This window comes from Mustela nivalis (genome assembly GCF_964662115.1).
Source record: "Mustela nivalis genome assembly, chromosome: 12".
NCBI classification, from domain to species: Eukaryota; Metazoa; Chordata; class Mammalia; order Carnivora; family Mustelidae; genus Mustela; species Mustela nivalis.
In genome coordinates, this window is record NC_139031.1 from 36,403,925 (window position 1) to 36,417,319 (window position 13,395).

At 38.5% G+C, this 13,395-nt stretch overlaps 1 protein-coding gene across 5 annotated transcripts in view; it reads left to right on the plus strand.

Annotated features, from left to right (window-relative positions):
- Positions 1-13,395, plus strand: part of DOCK4 (dedicator of cytokinesis 4) — a 431,090-nt gene that overhangs the window by 396,801 nt on the left and 20,894 nt on the right. The gene's annotated exons all lie outside the window — the stretch shown is intronic.

Here is a 13,395-nt window from a genome sequence, read left to right on the forward strand (position 1 = left end):
CTGGGAAGAAGTTCTCTACCTTGCCTTATTTAATCATTAATCATCCTACCGAAACTATAAGGTATGTATCCCACCCCTCTTCTTACAAGTTTTAACCAGAAGCTAAAAGCATCAAGACGTTGAGAAAAGATAGACTGGAGCCCAGATTGTCCAACCTTGAAAGCCAGTCCCATCCATCTCTTTGAGCTCAGTTTCCTGACAGGCAGTGTGAGGCTGGTGCAGGGCCCCAGCTCGCTGTCCGACGCGCGGTAGCTCCGGGCTGCTCCTGATGGCAGTGGAGGGAAGGCGGCTTCGTGAGTCTCACTGAGCCGTCCTGGATGAACACCAGCTGGAAACCACAGGGTGTTCTTCTAGAACCTGGAAACCACAGCACCCAAGAACCCTTCAGCTTGTTAAAAAGGCCCCAGTTTGGGTGCTGATGGCACTTGTATCGGGGTGAGACCTAGCCTGCTGCCTGTGTCGCCCCTCGGGCCGGCAGCACCTTGATGGCAGCAACCAAGCACCGTCCTCCCTCCCCGGCTACATCCATCTTGACTGAAACCAGCCCTGAGACTGCCGTATCCTGTAGCCGATCAAAACCTTGAGAGTTGTGAAAATATCACTGAACCCCGTTCTCACTGAGGTAACAAGCCTCCTCTGTCACAGAATACATAAGAGCAGCTCCTGCCCAAATGGCCTTCCAAGCTTGGAAACCGCTCATCTTGTCATGTTCAGTGAAACTGAGGATTTAGTGGCATTTTCCTTTTACAGTGCTGAAAAATTCCCGTGGCTTCCTGAAGAAACGGAACTCAGTTCAGTAGACTGCCTCAATGTAGTCCCGTTCTTGGAGGGTCTGAGTCAAGGGTCCCCAAAGCTGGTTGCTTCCATGGTATACCCTAGTACCTTCCATGGACTAGGGGAGGCTGCTGAACAATCTCAAAGTCTTATTATGCTTCCTGCTGAATGGGCCCAGCCCACAGAATGCTTTTAGTCATCTTGGACTGCATTAATGATGCAGGGAGCCTCTCCGGCTACTTCGTACCCAGAATGTTAAACTCTCTGAGGCCTCACCAATGGTGCTAACCCTTGAAACATTACCCCCTTCCTCCCCCTCCCTTTCCCCCGTCTCTCTCTCTCTCTCTCTCTCTCTCTCTCTCTCACACACACACACACACACACACACAATATTCATAAAAAGTACCATGCTGATGATTAAAGAAGCATGACAAAATACAACCTTTCAAACATCAGCTGCCTACTTTATTAGAATATATAATCTTACATTCTTTCAAACAGAACAAATTAAATTGGACTACTTTGTTCTCTGAACACAGCCCACTCATAACAACCTTATGTCTTTCTCTTGTTCCCACTGCCTGAATGTCCTCACCTTCTACTAAAGTTGCTGATTTACTGCTTCATTGCATGGTGTATAAGGCCCTCAAAATCAGGGGCACATAGTAGGTACTAAGTAAATGTATGCCAGCCTGAATTGAAATTCCTATGTACAATGCCAAAATCTAAAAGATTCTGAAAACCAAAAGATGTTTTCCTAAGTTCAGCTCCAAACTCCATTGGTAATAAGCCTGACCTGATCTGATCTTTATTTTGCTTAGTATGAATATTCGTATGTCTTACTGCAGAAATGTTAATGCATTTGGTTAAAGAGAATTTTCCCAGACCCTGTTTGAGAATTACATAATAGATTCCACGTGCTGTATATTACATTTCTAAAACCTGAAATTTTCTGAATTGTGAAACATCTGGCATCAAAGGTTTTAGATGAGATTATGGGCCTTTATTCTCTAAATCATAGCCCCAAAATATATTATCCCATTCTTTGAAAGATAACAGTGCCTTCAAACTACTGTTTTTTCAGTAATTGTTCTTATTGTCTTGAGAACCAACAAAAAAGTCAACTTTTCCTGGTTAATAAGTAAGCTCATTTTAAAAATTTTAAACAAAATTTTAAAAGCTCAAAAGAAAGGCATGATGACTTTTTAAACTCCAGCTACAGATAATGAGAATATTTTCTCCTGTCACATAATATCCATCAGAAAATCATGTGGTTCTACTTTCAGAATATATGCAGAATCCGACCCCTCTTCACCAGTCCCCAGTAATAGCGCCATCTGGTGTGTGATTTCTGCAATAGTGTCCTAAGCGGTCATGTGTTTCTACCCTAACCCCCTACAGTCATTATGTGCACAACATCCAGTGTTGCGCTTTTTTTTTTTTTAAGATTTTATTTATTTATTTTGACAGAGAGAGATCACAGGTAGGCAGAGAGGCAGAGAGAGAGAGGAGGAAGCAGGCTCCCTGCTGAGCAGAGAGCCCGATGTGGGACTCGATCCCAGGACCCTGAGATCAAGACCTGAGCCAAAGGCAGTGGTTTAACCCACTGAGCCACCCAGATGCCCCAGTGTTGTGCTTTTAAATTTAAGTTGTATCATATAAACGTAAAGAAAAGATATTATGAACATGATTTACCCATCATTTTACTTAAACAACTATCAAAAGACCAGTTTTGTTTTACCTGTTTTATACAGGATTATTTTAAATTAAATCTCAGACATCATATCATTTCATCTATAAATAATGACGTATATTAACTAAAACACATAACCACAATATCATACATGATCCCATCTAAAAATCAACAGTAATTCCTTGACATAAAGATATCAAGTCAGCATTCACACTTCACCAAGGGTCTGTTTATTTTATGAGTTTTGGTTTTTTTTGTCATTTGTTGTTTGAATTCAGATCCACGTAAGGGCCATACATTGCAATGGGTTGAGAGGTCTCCTAAAGTTCTCTTGATCTATGGGTTCTCCCTGAATTTTTTTTTTTTTCCTTGCAATTCGTAGCCTGAGCCTTTGGGGTAATTTAACGTGTTTCTTTGTCCCTATATTTTTTTGTAAATTGGCAGTTAGATTTAGAGGCTTGATAGAATGTTGTTATTTTGGATTTTTTATTTTTATTATTTTTTTGCAAGAATACTTCATAGGTGGTGTTACATGCTTCTGGTTGTCTGTTTCTTGTTGCTGTGTTGGCAGCCACCGATGGTGATGGTCTTACTCTATCAGGTATCAGAAAATGGTGCTATTTTAGCATTCCCTCTTTGTTTATTCATTGGAACACTTCTATAATGAGAACCGTTCCATCATCCACTATCTGATTACCCTGAGGTATAGCAAAGGAAGGATAATATGCTACAGAAGTAACCAGAGAAGTTTTTGTTTGTTTGGTTTCGTTATTAGTATCATTAGTAATTCATGGATTTATTTTTTTAATCCATTGCAGTTATTACTCTTATTAATTTTTCAAGCTGTTCCATTTGCCTGTTGGGAGCCTCTTCAAATTGACTTTGGAGTCTTTCTGATAATATCCCAATAGTTGTTACAGAGCTAACACAAAGAACTGGGTTGTCAAATCAGATGTGGGAATCAGCAGCAAACTTTCCTAATAACTTTAAGGCAATCAGGAGCCTCAGATGAAGCGGAGAGACATCTGAGACCTCAAGCCTTGTCCTCCAGGTCTGTCTTCCCCACATCAATAATTATTTGGAATAGATGGAGTCTCCAAGTAGGATTCACGGGATTCCTCATCCAGGGAGTACATTTTAAATTATGAAATATTCCATTTTGTACTTCAAAGAGTTATAACACTTTTCTGGGACATTCTGTAGGAAATCATGTCTCCTGGCTTCTGGATATTATTAATATAAGCAGTTTTCACTGAGGGCACAGATACTATCTCATCCTCCTGACAATTTATCTTAGTCTATTTACTTGAAGGTTCAGTTAACAAGGGGATAAGACCCAATCACGGGCCTTGTTTTCTATCCCCCAAGGATATTTTCTCCTCCATTAAAGAGAGTGAATGAATCACGCGCCAGCTGCTTCAAGGTCTTCCTCCCAGCTGCCTTCCTGGCTTAGTGGGATGACTAGGTACTCCATGCTCATTCAAAGACTCCCTACCCCAGACCTTAAAACAACCATTTATTTCTCCAATGACTCCTGAATCTTTGTAGTGGAAAACAAGATTTAAAGATCACAATCTGGGGACTAGATGAAAAATAATTCCTCAATGAACATCTTTTTACACAATATTCTTTGCACACTTCTTGGACCATCTCCTTAGAATAATTTCCCTGAAAGTGAATTGATCTATTAATAAGTCCACAATTTAACCTTTGATTCATAGGCCAAGGATGGCATGTACCACCTTGTGTCCTATCCGGTGGGGATAACTGTTCTTGGGAATACCCATTTTCCCAACAACCCTTCAACACTGGGTGTTGTGTTGTTTTAATCTTTTCAAATAATTGATAAAAAATTATCATACTAGGGTTAAGTTTTCTTTTTGGCATTTGTTGAATGCTAGGTAAGAATATATATTTTTGGTACATCTGGGTGGCTCAGTTGATTAGGCACCTGCCTTTGGCTCAGGTCATGATCCCAGGGTCCTGGGATCAAGTCCCCACATCGGGCTCCCTGGTCAGGGGGTAGTCAGCTTCTCTCTCTCTCTCAAATAAATAAATAAAATCTTAAAAAGATTTTATTTTATATCATTAAGGTAGAGGTCAGTGATTCAACCATCTTATATAATACCCAGTGCTTATTCCTCATGTGCCCTCCTTACTGCCCATCACCCAGTTACCCCATCTCCACTCCATGCCCCTCCAGCAATCCTCAGTTTGTTTCCTATGATTAGGAGTCTCTTATGGTTCGTCTCCCTCTTTGATTTCCTCTTCTTTTATTTTTTTCCTCTCTTCTCCTATGATCCTCTGTTTTGTTTCTTAAATTCCACATATCAGTGAGATCATACAATAATTATCTTTCTCTGATTGACTTATTTCCCTTAACATAATATCCTCTAATTCCATCCACATCGTTGCAAATGGCAAGATTTCACTTTTTCATGGCTGAGCAGTATGTGTGTATACACACATACATACATCTTCTTTATCCATCCATCTGTTGACATATATATATGTATTACATATATATATATATCACATCTTCTTTATCCATTCATCTGTTGATGGACATCTGGGCTCTTTCCATAGTTTGGCTATTGTGGACATTACAGCTATAAACACTGGGGTGCAGGTGCCCTTTGGATCACTGCATTTGTATCTTTGGAATAAATACCTAGTAGTGTAATTACTGGGTTGTAGGGTAGCTCTATTTTCAACTTTTTGAGGAGTCCTATTACTGTTTTCCAGAGTGGCTGCACCAGCTTGCATTCCCACCAACAGTATAAGAGAGCTTCCCTTTCTCCACATCCTCACCAATATCTATGGTTTCCTGACTTGTTAATTTTAGCCTTTCTGACCAGTGTGAGATGGTATATTATTGTTTGGTTTTGATTTGTATTTCCCTGATGCCAAGTGATGTTGAGCATTTTTTTCATGTGTCCGTTAGCCATTCGTGTGTCTTTGGAGAAATACTTGTTCATGTCTTCTGGCCATTTCTTGACTGGATTATTTGTTCTTTGGGTGTTGAGTTTGATAAGTCCTTTATAAATGTTGGATACTAGCCTTCTCTCTGCAAAGACATTTGCAAATATCTTCCTCCATTCTGTCAGTTTCTTTTGGTTTCGTCAACTGTTTCCTTTGCTGTGCAAAACTTCTTATCTTGATGAAGTCCCAGTAGTTCATTTTTGCCTTTGTTTCCCTTGCCTTTGGGATGTGTCTAGCAAGAAGTTGCTGTGGCTGAGGTCACAGAGATTACTGCCTGTGTTTTCCTCTAGGATTTTGATGGGTTCCCATCTCACATTTAGATTTTTCATCCATTTGGAGCCTATATTTATATATGATGTAAGAAAGCGATGCAGTTTCATTCTGCATGTGGCTAATTTTCCCAACATCATTTGTTGAAGACACTGTCTTTTTTCCATTGGGTATTCTTTTTTGCTTTGTCAAAGATTAGTTGACCATAGAGTTGAGGGTCCATTTGTGGGTTCTCTCTTCTGTTCCATTGATCTATGTGTCTTTTTTTTTTTTGCCAGTACCATACTATATTGATGATTATAGCTTTATAATAGAGCTTGAAGTCCAGAATTATTACACCACCAGCTTTGGTTTTCTTTTACAACATTCCTTTGGCTATTTGGGGGTCTGTTCTTGTTCCATACAAATTTTAGGATTATTCCAGCTCTGTTAAAAAAAAAAGTTGATGATATTTTGATAAGGATTCCATTAAATATATAGATTGCTCTAGGTAGCATAGACATTTTAACAATATCTGTTCTTCAGTTTATGAACAGGGAATGTTTTTCCATTTCTTTGTGTCTTCCTCAATTTCTTGAATGAGTGTTTTATAGTTTTCTGAGTACAGATCCTTTGCCTCTTTGGTTAGGTTTATTCTTAGGTATCTTATGGCTTTTGGTGCAATTGTAAATGGTATCAATTCCTTAATTCTCTCTCTTCTGTTTCATTGATAGTGTATAGAAATGGAACTGGTTTCTGTGCATTGATTTTTATATCTTGACACTTCCATGAATTCCTGTATGAGTTCTAGCAGTTTTGGTGTGGGGTCTTCTGGGTTTTCCACATAGAGTGTCATGTCATCTGAGAAGAGTGAGAGTTTGACTTCTTTGTTGATTCAGATGCCTTTTATTTCTTTTTGTTGTCTGATTGCTGAGTCTAGGTCTTCTAGTACTCTCTTGAACAACAGTGGTTATAGTGGACATCCCTGCCATGTTCCCGACCTTAGGAGGAAAGTTCTGAGTTTTTCCCCATTGAAAATGATATTTGCTATGGGTTGTTCATAGATGGCTTTGGTGATATTGAGGTATGTTCCCTCTATCCCTACACTGTGAAGAGTTTTGATCAAGAAAGGATGCTGTACTTTGTTAAATGCTTTTTCTGCATCTGTTGAGAGGATCGTATGGTTTTTGTCCTTCCTTTTATTAATGTAGTATATCACATTGATTTAATTGATTTGCAGATGTTGAACCAACCTTGAAGCCCTATAATAAAGCCCATTTTGTTGTAGTGAATAATCCTATTAATGTACTGTTGGATCCTATTGGTTTGTATCTTGGTGAGAACTTTTGCATCCGTGTTCATCAAGGATATTTGTCTGTAATTCTCCTTTTTGATGGCGGTCTTTGTCTGATTTGGGGATCAAGGCAATGCTGGCCTCAAAAAACAAGTTTGGAAGTTTTCCTTCCATTTCTATTTTTTGAAACAGCTTCAAAAGAATCAGTATTAATTCTTCTTTAAATGTGTGGTAGAATTACCCTGGGAGGCCATCCAGGCCTAGACTCATGTTTGTTGGGAGACTTTTGATGACTGCTTTAACCTCCTGCCTGGTTATGGGTCTATTCAGGTTTTCTATTTCTTCTGTTTTAGTTCTGGTAGTTTATACATCTCTAGGAATGCATCCATTTCTTCCAGATTGCCTAATTTATTGGCATATAGTTGCTCATAATATGTTTTTATAGTTGTTTGTATCTCTTCAGTGTTCGTTGTGATCTCTCCTCTTTCAATCATGATTTTATTTATTTGGGTCTTTTCTGTTTTCTTTTTGATAAGTCTGGCCAGGGGTTTAGCAATCTTATTAATTCTTTCAAAGGACCAGCACCTAGTTTCATTGATCTGTTCTACTGTTCTTTTGGTTTCTGTTTCACTGATTGCTGCTATAATCTTTATCATTTCTTTTCTCCTGCTGGGTTTAAGCTATATTTGCTGTTCTTTCCCCCAGCTCCTTTAGGTGTAAGGTTAGGTTGTGTATTTGAGACTTTTCTTGCTTCTTGAGAAACTTGTATTGCTCTATATCTCTCTCCTGGACCACCTGAAATAATTGTGTTTTCATTGTCAATTTCCTGGCTGACCCATTCATTCATTAGTAGGATGCTCTTTAGCCTCTATGTATTTGAGTTCTTTCCAAATTTCCTGTTGTGATTGAGTTCAAGTTTCAAAGCATCATGGTCGCAAAATATGCAGGGAGTGATCCCAATCTTTTTAAACCAGTTGGGACCTGATTTCTGACCCAGTATGTGATCTGGTCTGGAGAATGTTCCAGGTGCACTTGAGAAGAATATGTGTTCTGCTGCTTTAGAATGGAATGGTCTGAATATATCTGTGAAGTCCATCTGGTCCAAAGTGTCATTCAAAACTCTTGTTTCCTTGTTGATTTTCTGTTTAGATTATCTGTCCATTGCATTGAGTGGGGTGTTCAAGTCCTCTACTATTATTGTAGTATTACCAATGTGTTTCTTTAATTTTGTTATTAATTGGTTTATATAATTGGCTGCTTCCATGTTAGGACCATAAATAGGTACAATTGTTAAAGCTTGTTGGATAGATACTTTAATTATGATATAGTATCCTTCCTCATCTCTTATTACAGTCTTTGGTTTAAGGTCTAATTTGTCTGATATAAGGATTGCCACCTCAGCTTTCTTTTGATATCCATTAGCATGGTAAATGGTTTTCCACCCCCTCACTTTCAATCTAGGTCTCTTGCAGATAGCATAGTGATGGTTCTTGCTTTTTTATCCAATCTGGTACACTTTGTCTTTTGGTTGGGGCATTTAGGTCATTTACATTCAGAGTAACTATTGAAAGATACGAATTTAGTGCCTTTGTATTACTTTACAGAGTCACTGTTTCTGTATATTGTCTCTATTCCTTTCTGGTCTATGTTACATTAGGGCTCTCTCTTCACTTAAAGGATACCTTTTAATATTTCTTACAGGTCTGGTTTGGTGATCACAAATTCTTTTAGTTTCTATTTGTCCTGGAACCTTTTTATCTCTCCTTCTCTTTTGAATGACAACGTAGCTGAATAAAGTCTTCTTGGCTGCATATTTTCCTCATTTAGCACTCTGTATATATTATGCCAGTCCCTTCTGGCCTGCTACGTCTCTGTGAATAGGTCTGCTGTCAGCCTAATGTTTCTACCCTTGTAGGTTATAGACCTCTTGTCCTGAGCTGCTTTCAGGATTTTTCTCTTTGTCTTCAAGATTTGCAGGTTTCCCTGTTACATGGTGGGATGTTGACTTATTTTTATTTGAAGGGGGTTCTCTGGGCCTCCTGGACGTGAATGCCTTCCCCAAAACAGGGAAGTCCTCCACTATAATTTGCTCTAGTATACCTTCTGTCCACCCCACCCTCCACTTTCCTCTTCTTCTGGGATCCCAATTATTCTAATATAGTTTCAGTTTATTGTATCACTTATCTCTCGAATTCTCCCCTCATGATATAGTAGTTATCTTTTTTCAGCTTCTTTATTATCCATAATTTTGTCTTCTATATCACTAATTCTGTCTTCTGCCTCATTTATCCTAGTTAGTGGCTCCATTTTTTATTGCCTCTCATTAATAGCCTTTTCGATTTTGATTTGGTTAGATTTTAGTTATTTTATTTCTCTAGAAAGGAATTCTCTAGCGTCTTCTATGCTTTTTTTCAAGACCAGCTAGAATCTTTGTAGCTGTTATTCTGAACTCTAGTTCTGACATCTTACTTATATCCATACTGATTAGGTCCCTGGCAGTAAGTACTGCCTCTTCTTCTCTTTTTTGAGGTGAGTTTTTCCATCTTGTTATTCCGTCCAGAGAAGAATAGGTGAACAAGAGAACAAAATGTTAAAATGGCAACAATGACCCCAGAGAAATAGACACTAAACAAATCAGAAGAGAGCTGAAACCAAAAAAGATAAAATAATAATTTGTTTTTTTTAAAAAAGAGAATATAATCAGACAAGTGAACAGAACAGAGCAATACATTATATTCTTAGTGTATTTTGGTCTGTTTGTTAGAAGAAACTGCATCTCAAAATTGTAAAGAAAGAAAAACATACATATACAAAAAGAAAATTAATTGCAACAAAAGGAGTTTTTTAAACTCCATTTAAAAAATCTTTTTAAATTTTCATTTTCAGAGTTACATTCTGTACTTCAAAGTACTTAAAAGTACAGAATGTAACTCTGAAAATGAAAATTTAAAAAGATTTTTTTAAAGGAGTTGATAAAGTAGGAAATTAATGGAAAAAGGAAAGAGAAAAAAAATTAAAATTGAAATAGTAAAGAATCATGGGGAAAATACCATGAATTCTATATACTGTTTTCCCCTACCACTGGAGTTTTGCAGTTCTCTGTGATCAGTAAACTTGGTCTTGGCCCCTTCTTGGGGAGGGGCCTGTTGTGCTGATTCTCAGGTCTCTTTTCCCTGGGTGGTATTATACCACCCTTGTCAGTGGCCAGGGTAAGTAAGTGGTTCCAGACTTCTCAAAGTGGCTTTTGTTCCCTGAAGGTTTTTTGCACTGGCTTTAGAGGAGGAGAATGAAAATGGTGACTTCCCAATCTCCAGTGCCAGAACCCAAAGCTCAGGGTCCCATTCTGCAGTGCACTTTCAGGAAAAAGTAGTCAGTCACTCCTGTCTCCCTGGTCTCCACCCACACTTCGTGCTCACCCAACCTGTGACTGAGTGTTTCAGTCTCAGGTGTGTGACCCCTTTTCCAGTCTGCAAACCCTGCAGACTCCTACGATACGTACTTGCACCACTCCCCCTCAGGGGAGGAAGGGGGTTCTCACCACAGTTCTGCTGCTTGCTGGGCCCCTGCTCAGAGAGCAGTCACCAGACTGCTGCTGTTTGTGGTATATGGCAGCACTGAGCTCATAGCCCACTCCTAGGCTTTCTAACTACAGCTGGCTTCCCTGCTCCGATGCCTGGGAGCTCTGCCTCACTGGTCGCCCGATCTTCCTTTGACCCAGGGATCCTGAGACCACACTCTCCCTCATAGGATTTTGCTCTGCTTTCAGGCAGGGACGTCCTTCACCATAGCAGACTTCTTAAAGTTCCAATTTTGTGCTCGCCTGCTATGTCACTTTCTAGTAGCTCCATAGGCTTTCCCCTCCCCCAGTTTATCTTCCAAAATATCCCCTTGGATTTGCTTCTCAGCACCTCCTACCTTGCAGAAAGTGGTCGCTTTTCTATTTGTAGAATTGCAGCAATTCTTTTCTTAGATCTCCGGTTGAGTTCACAGGTGTTCAGAGTGATTTGATAGATAACTAGCTGAATCCCTGGGACCAGAGGAAACTATGGTTTCCTACTTCTCTGCCATCTTGGACTATTCTCCCATTTTGTTTTCTTTTTAAATTTTTTTTCATATTAGTAGCATTTGAATTTATAAAGATGAGCATGATTTTTTTTTAGCTTTGGCCAAAACACATATAAAATTTTCCATCTTAATTATTTTTAAGTGTACAGTACAACAGAGTTAACTATGTGTGAATTCTTACGCAACAGATCAGTTTCATCTCACAAAACGAAAATTCTATACCCACTGAACATTTCCCCTCTTCCTCCTCCCCAGCCCCTGCCAACCCCTGCCCTGCTTTCTAAGATGTCTTTTTAACTTTCAGTCCATCCGAGTCCTCAGCCTTTTACTTTCTGGTTCAGCTTTTGTGCTTATAAAACAAATGTTTATTGTCACAAATAGTAAATACCCACTTGCCAGCGCTCAGTTAGGGAACATTGCTACTAGCACCCTAAAGGCTTTTCATGTACCCCTTTCTAGTGACAACTCCCTTTCTTTTACATCACCACTGTCCTCACTTTTATGGTATCCATTCGCTTCCTTGGTTGATTCTCTAAGTTTGTTTCTCTAAAACAAGTCAATTTAGTTTTGCCTGATTCCAAATTTTATGTAACAGTATCATAGTGTGTATATTCTAATTTGGTTCTGTCACTCAGTATTATTTGTAATGTTAGTCCATGTTATTACTTGTGACTGAAGTTTGTTTGCATTGCTAGGTGCTATTCCATTGTGTGAACATACCACAATATATTTATTCATTCTCTTATCAACAGACAGGGGTTTTTGAGACATTTATGACCATTTTTGTACACACATTTTCTTCACACACATCTAAATACATCTCCTACTCCACTTTTTTTTTTCCAGATATAGGCCTACATAGAACTGCATGTAGGACCATGAAATATAGTAAAGAAATCATTAACTTTAGTAGATAATGCCAGACTGTTTTCCAAAGTGGTTGAAACGATTTGAACTACCAACAGCCAAAATTGAGAGAGTCTAGTAACACATTCTCACCATCATTTGCTGTTGTCCTTTTTTTTTTTTTTTTTTTTTGTCATTTAGTGAGTGTTTAGTACTATATTACTGTGGTATCATTTTTTATGTTGTTGATCACAAGTAAGGCTCCACACCATTTTATGTATTTACTGGCCATTTGGATTTCTTCCTTTGTAAAGTATCCATGTAGATGTTTTGATTACTGTGGTGGTATTTTTCATGTTGTTGATTACAAGTGAGGTTCCACACCTTTTCATGTATTTACTGGCCATTTGGATTTCTTCCTTTATAAAGTGTCCATGTAGAGGCTTTGCTCATTTTTTCACTGGGTCATTTGCCATTTGCCATCTTGTTTTTAAGAGTTCATTATATATTCTGGACATAGGCTCTTTGACGGTTTTATATGTTATAAATATCTTCTCCTTTCTTGCTTATCTTTCCTTCTCTTCATAATGCCTCCTATTGAATGTATAATCTTAATTTTGACATAGTCAAATTAGTCTGGTACTTTTCAGTGTTGTTTGAAGATGATGTAAGTGACCTTTAAAAATCTAATTTGTTTCCTTAACTGAAAAAAACCAATATTTAAATGTGCTTATTGTAAGCTTGAATTCTTTACAGCTAAGAACTTGGCAGACCTTCTCTTCAAAGAGAATGTCAATGACAGTAATGGCCACAATGTTCAACATTTGAAGAACACTTTCATCATTTTCACATTTAGGTTCCCCATATAACCTAGAATTTTTAAATCATTATAATTCTGTTTGGCTCTCCTTCAACAAATAGATCCTACAGCATATACGATTATCTTATTTTCCATAACTCCCAACCGAGTACCATCCTGTGCCACCTTATGGTGCTGTTATATGTGCATATGGGGTCCATATGGGCATATGTCCCATCTTTCCAACTGGGCTGAAACTCCTTGACATCAGAGGATTTGTAAATGCATCTTTGTATCTCCTGTGATGCTCTGCATTAAGTAAGCAACTAAAAAGGTGATAATAATATGCAGGGCCCCTGAATATTTAGTCCTTCAAAAGAAAAGAAAAATGAGTTTTAACAGACATGAGATCCTCGGATTTTCTTTTAAGGATTATACGGCTTCTTGCAGTGCTAATATAGGGGTGATGGTTGTTGATTATCCCTGCCACGTTTCAGCCACTCAGTATAATCACCTTCACTTTCCAGACCTTTGAATGAACAACTGATTTGTCTTCCACATCCTTGTCTAGTCTACAGTATGGCCCCTGGTGGAGATACTGATTGGAGCCAAGGACAAGCACAGATAATTCAGAGCATGGATAATCTACTTTCTTCTTAAATGTCACAAAATCCAAAATATGTTTATGTGCAT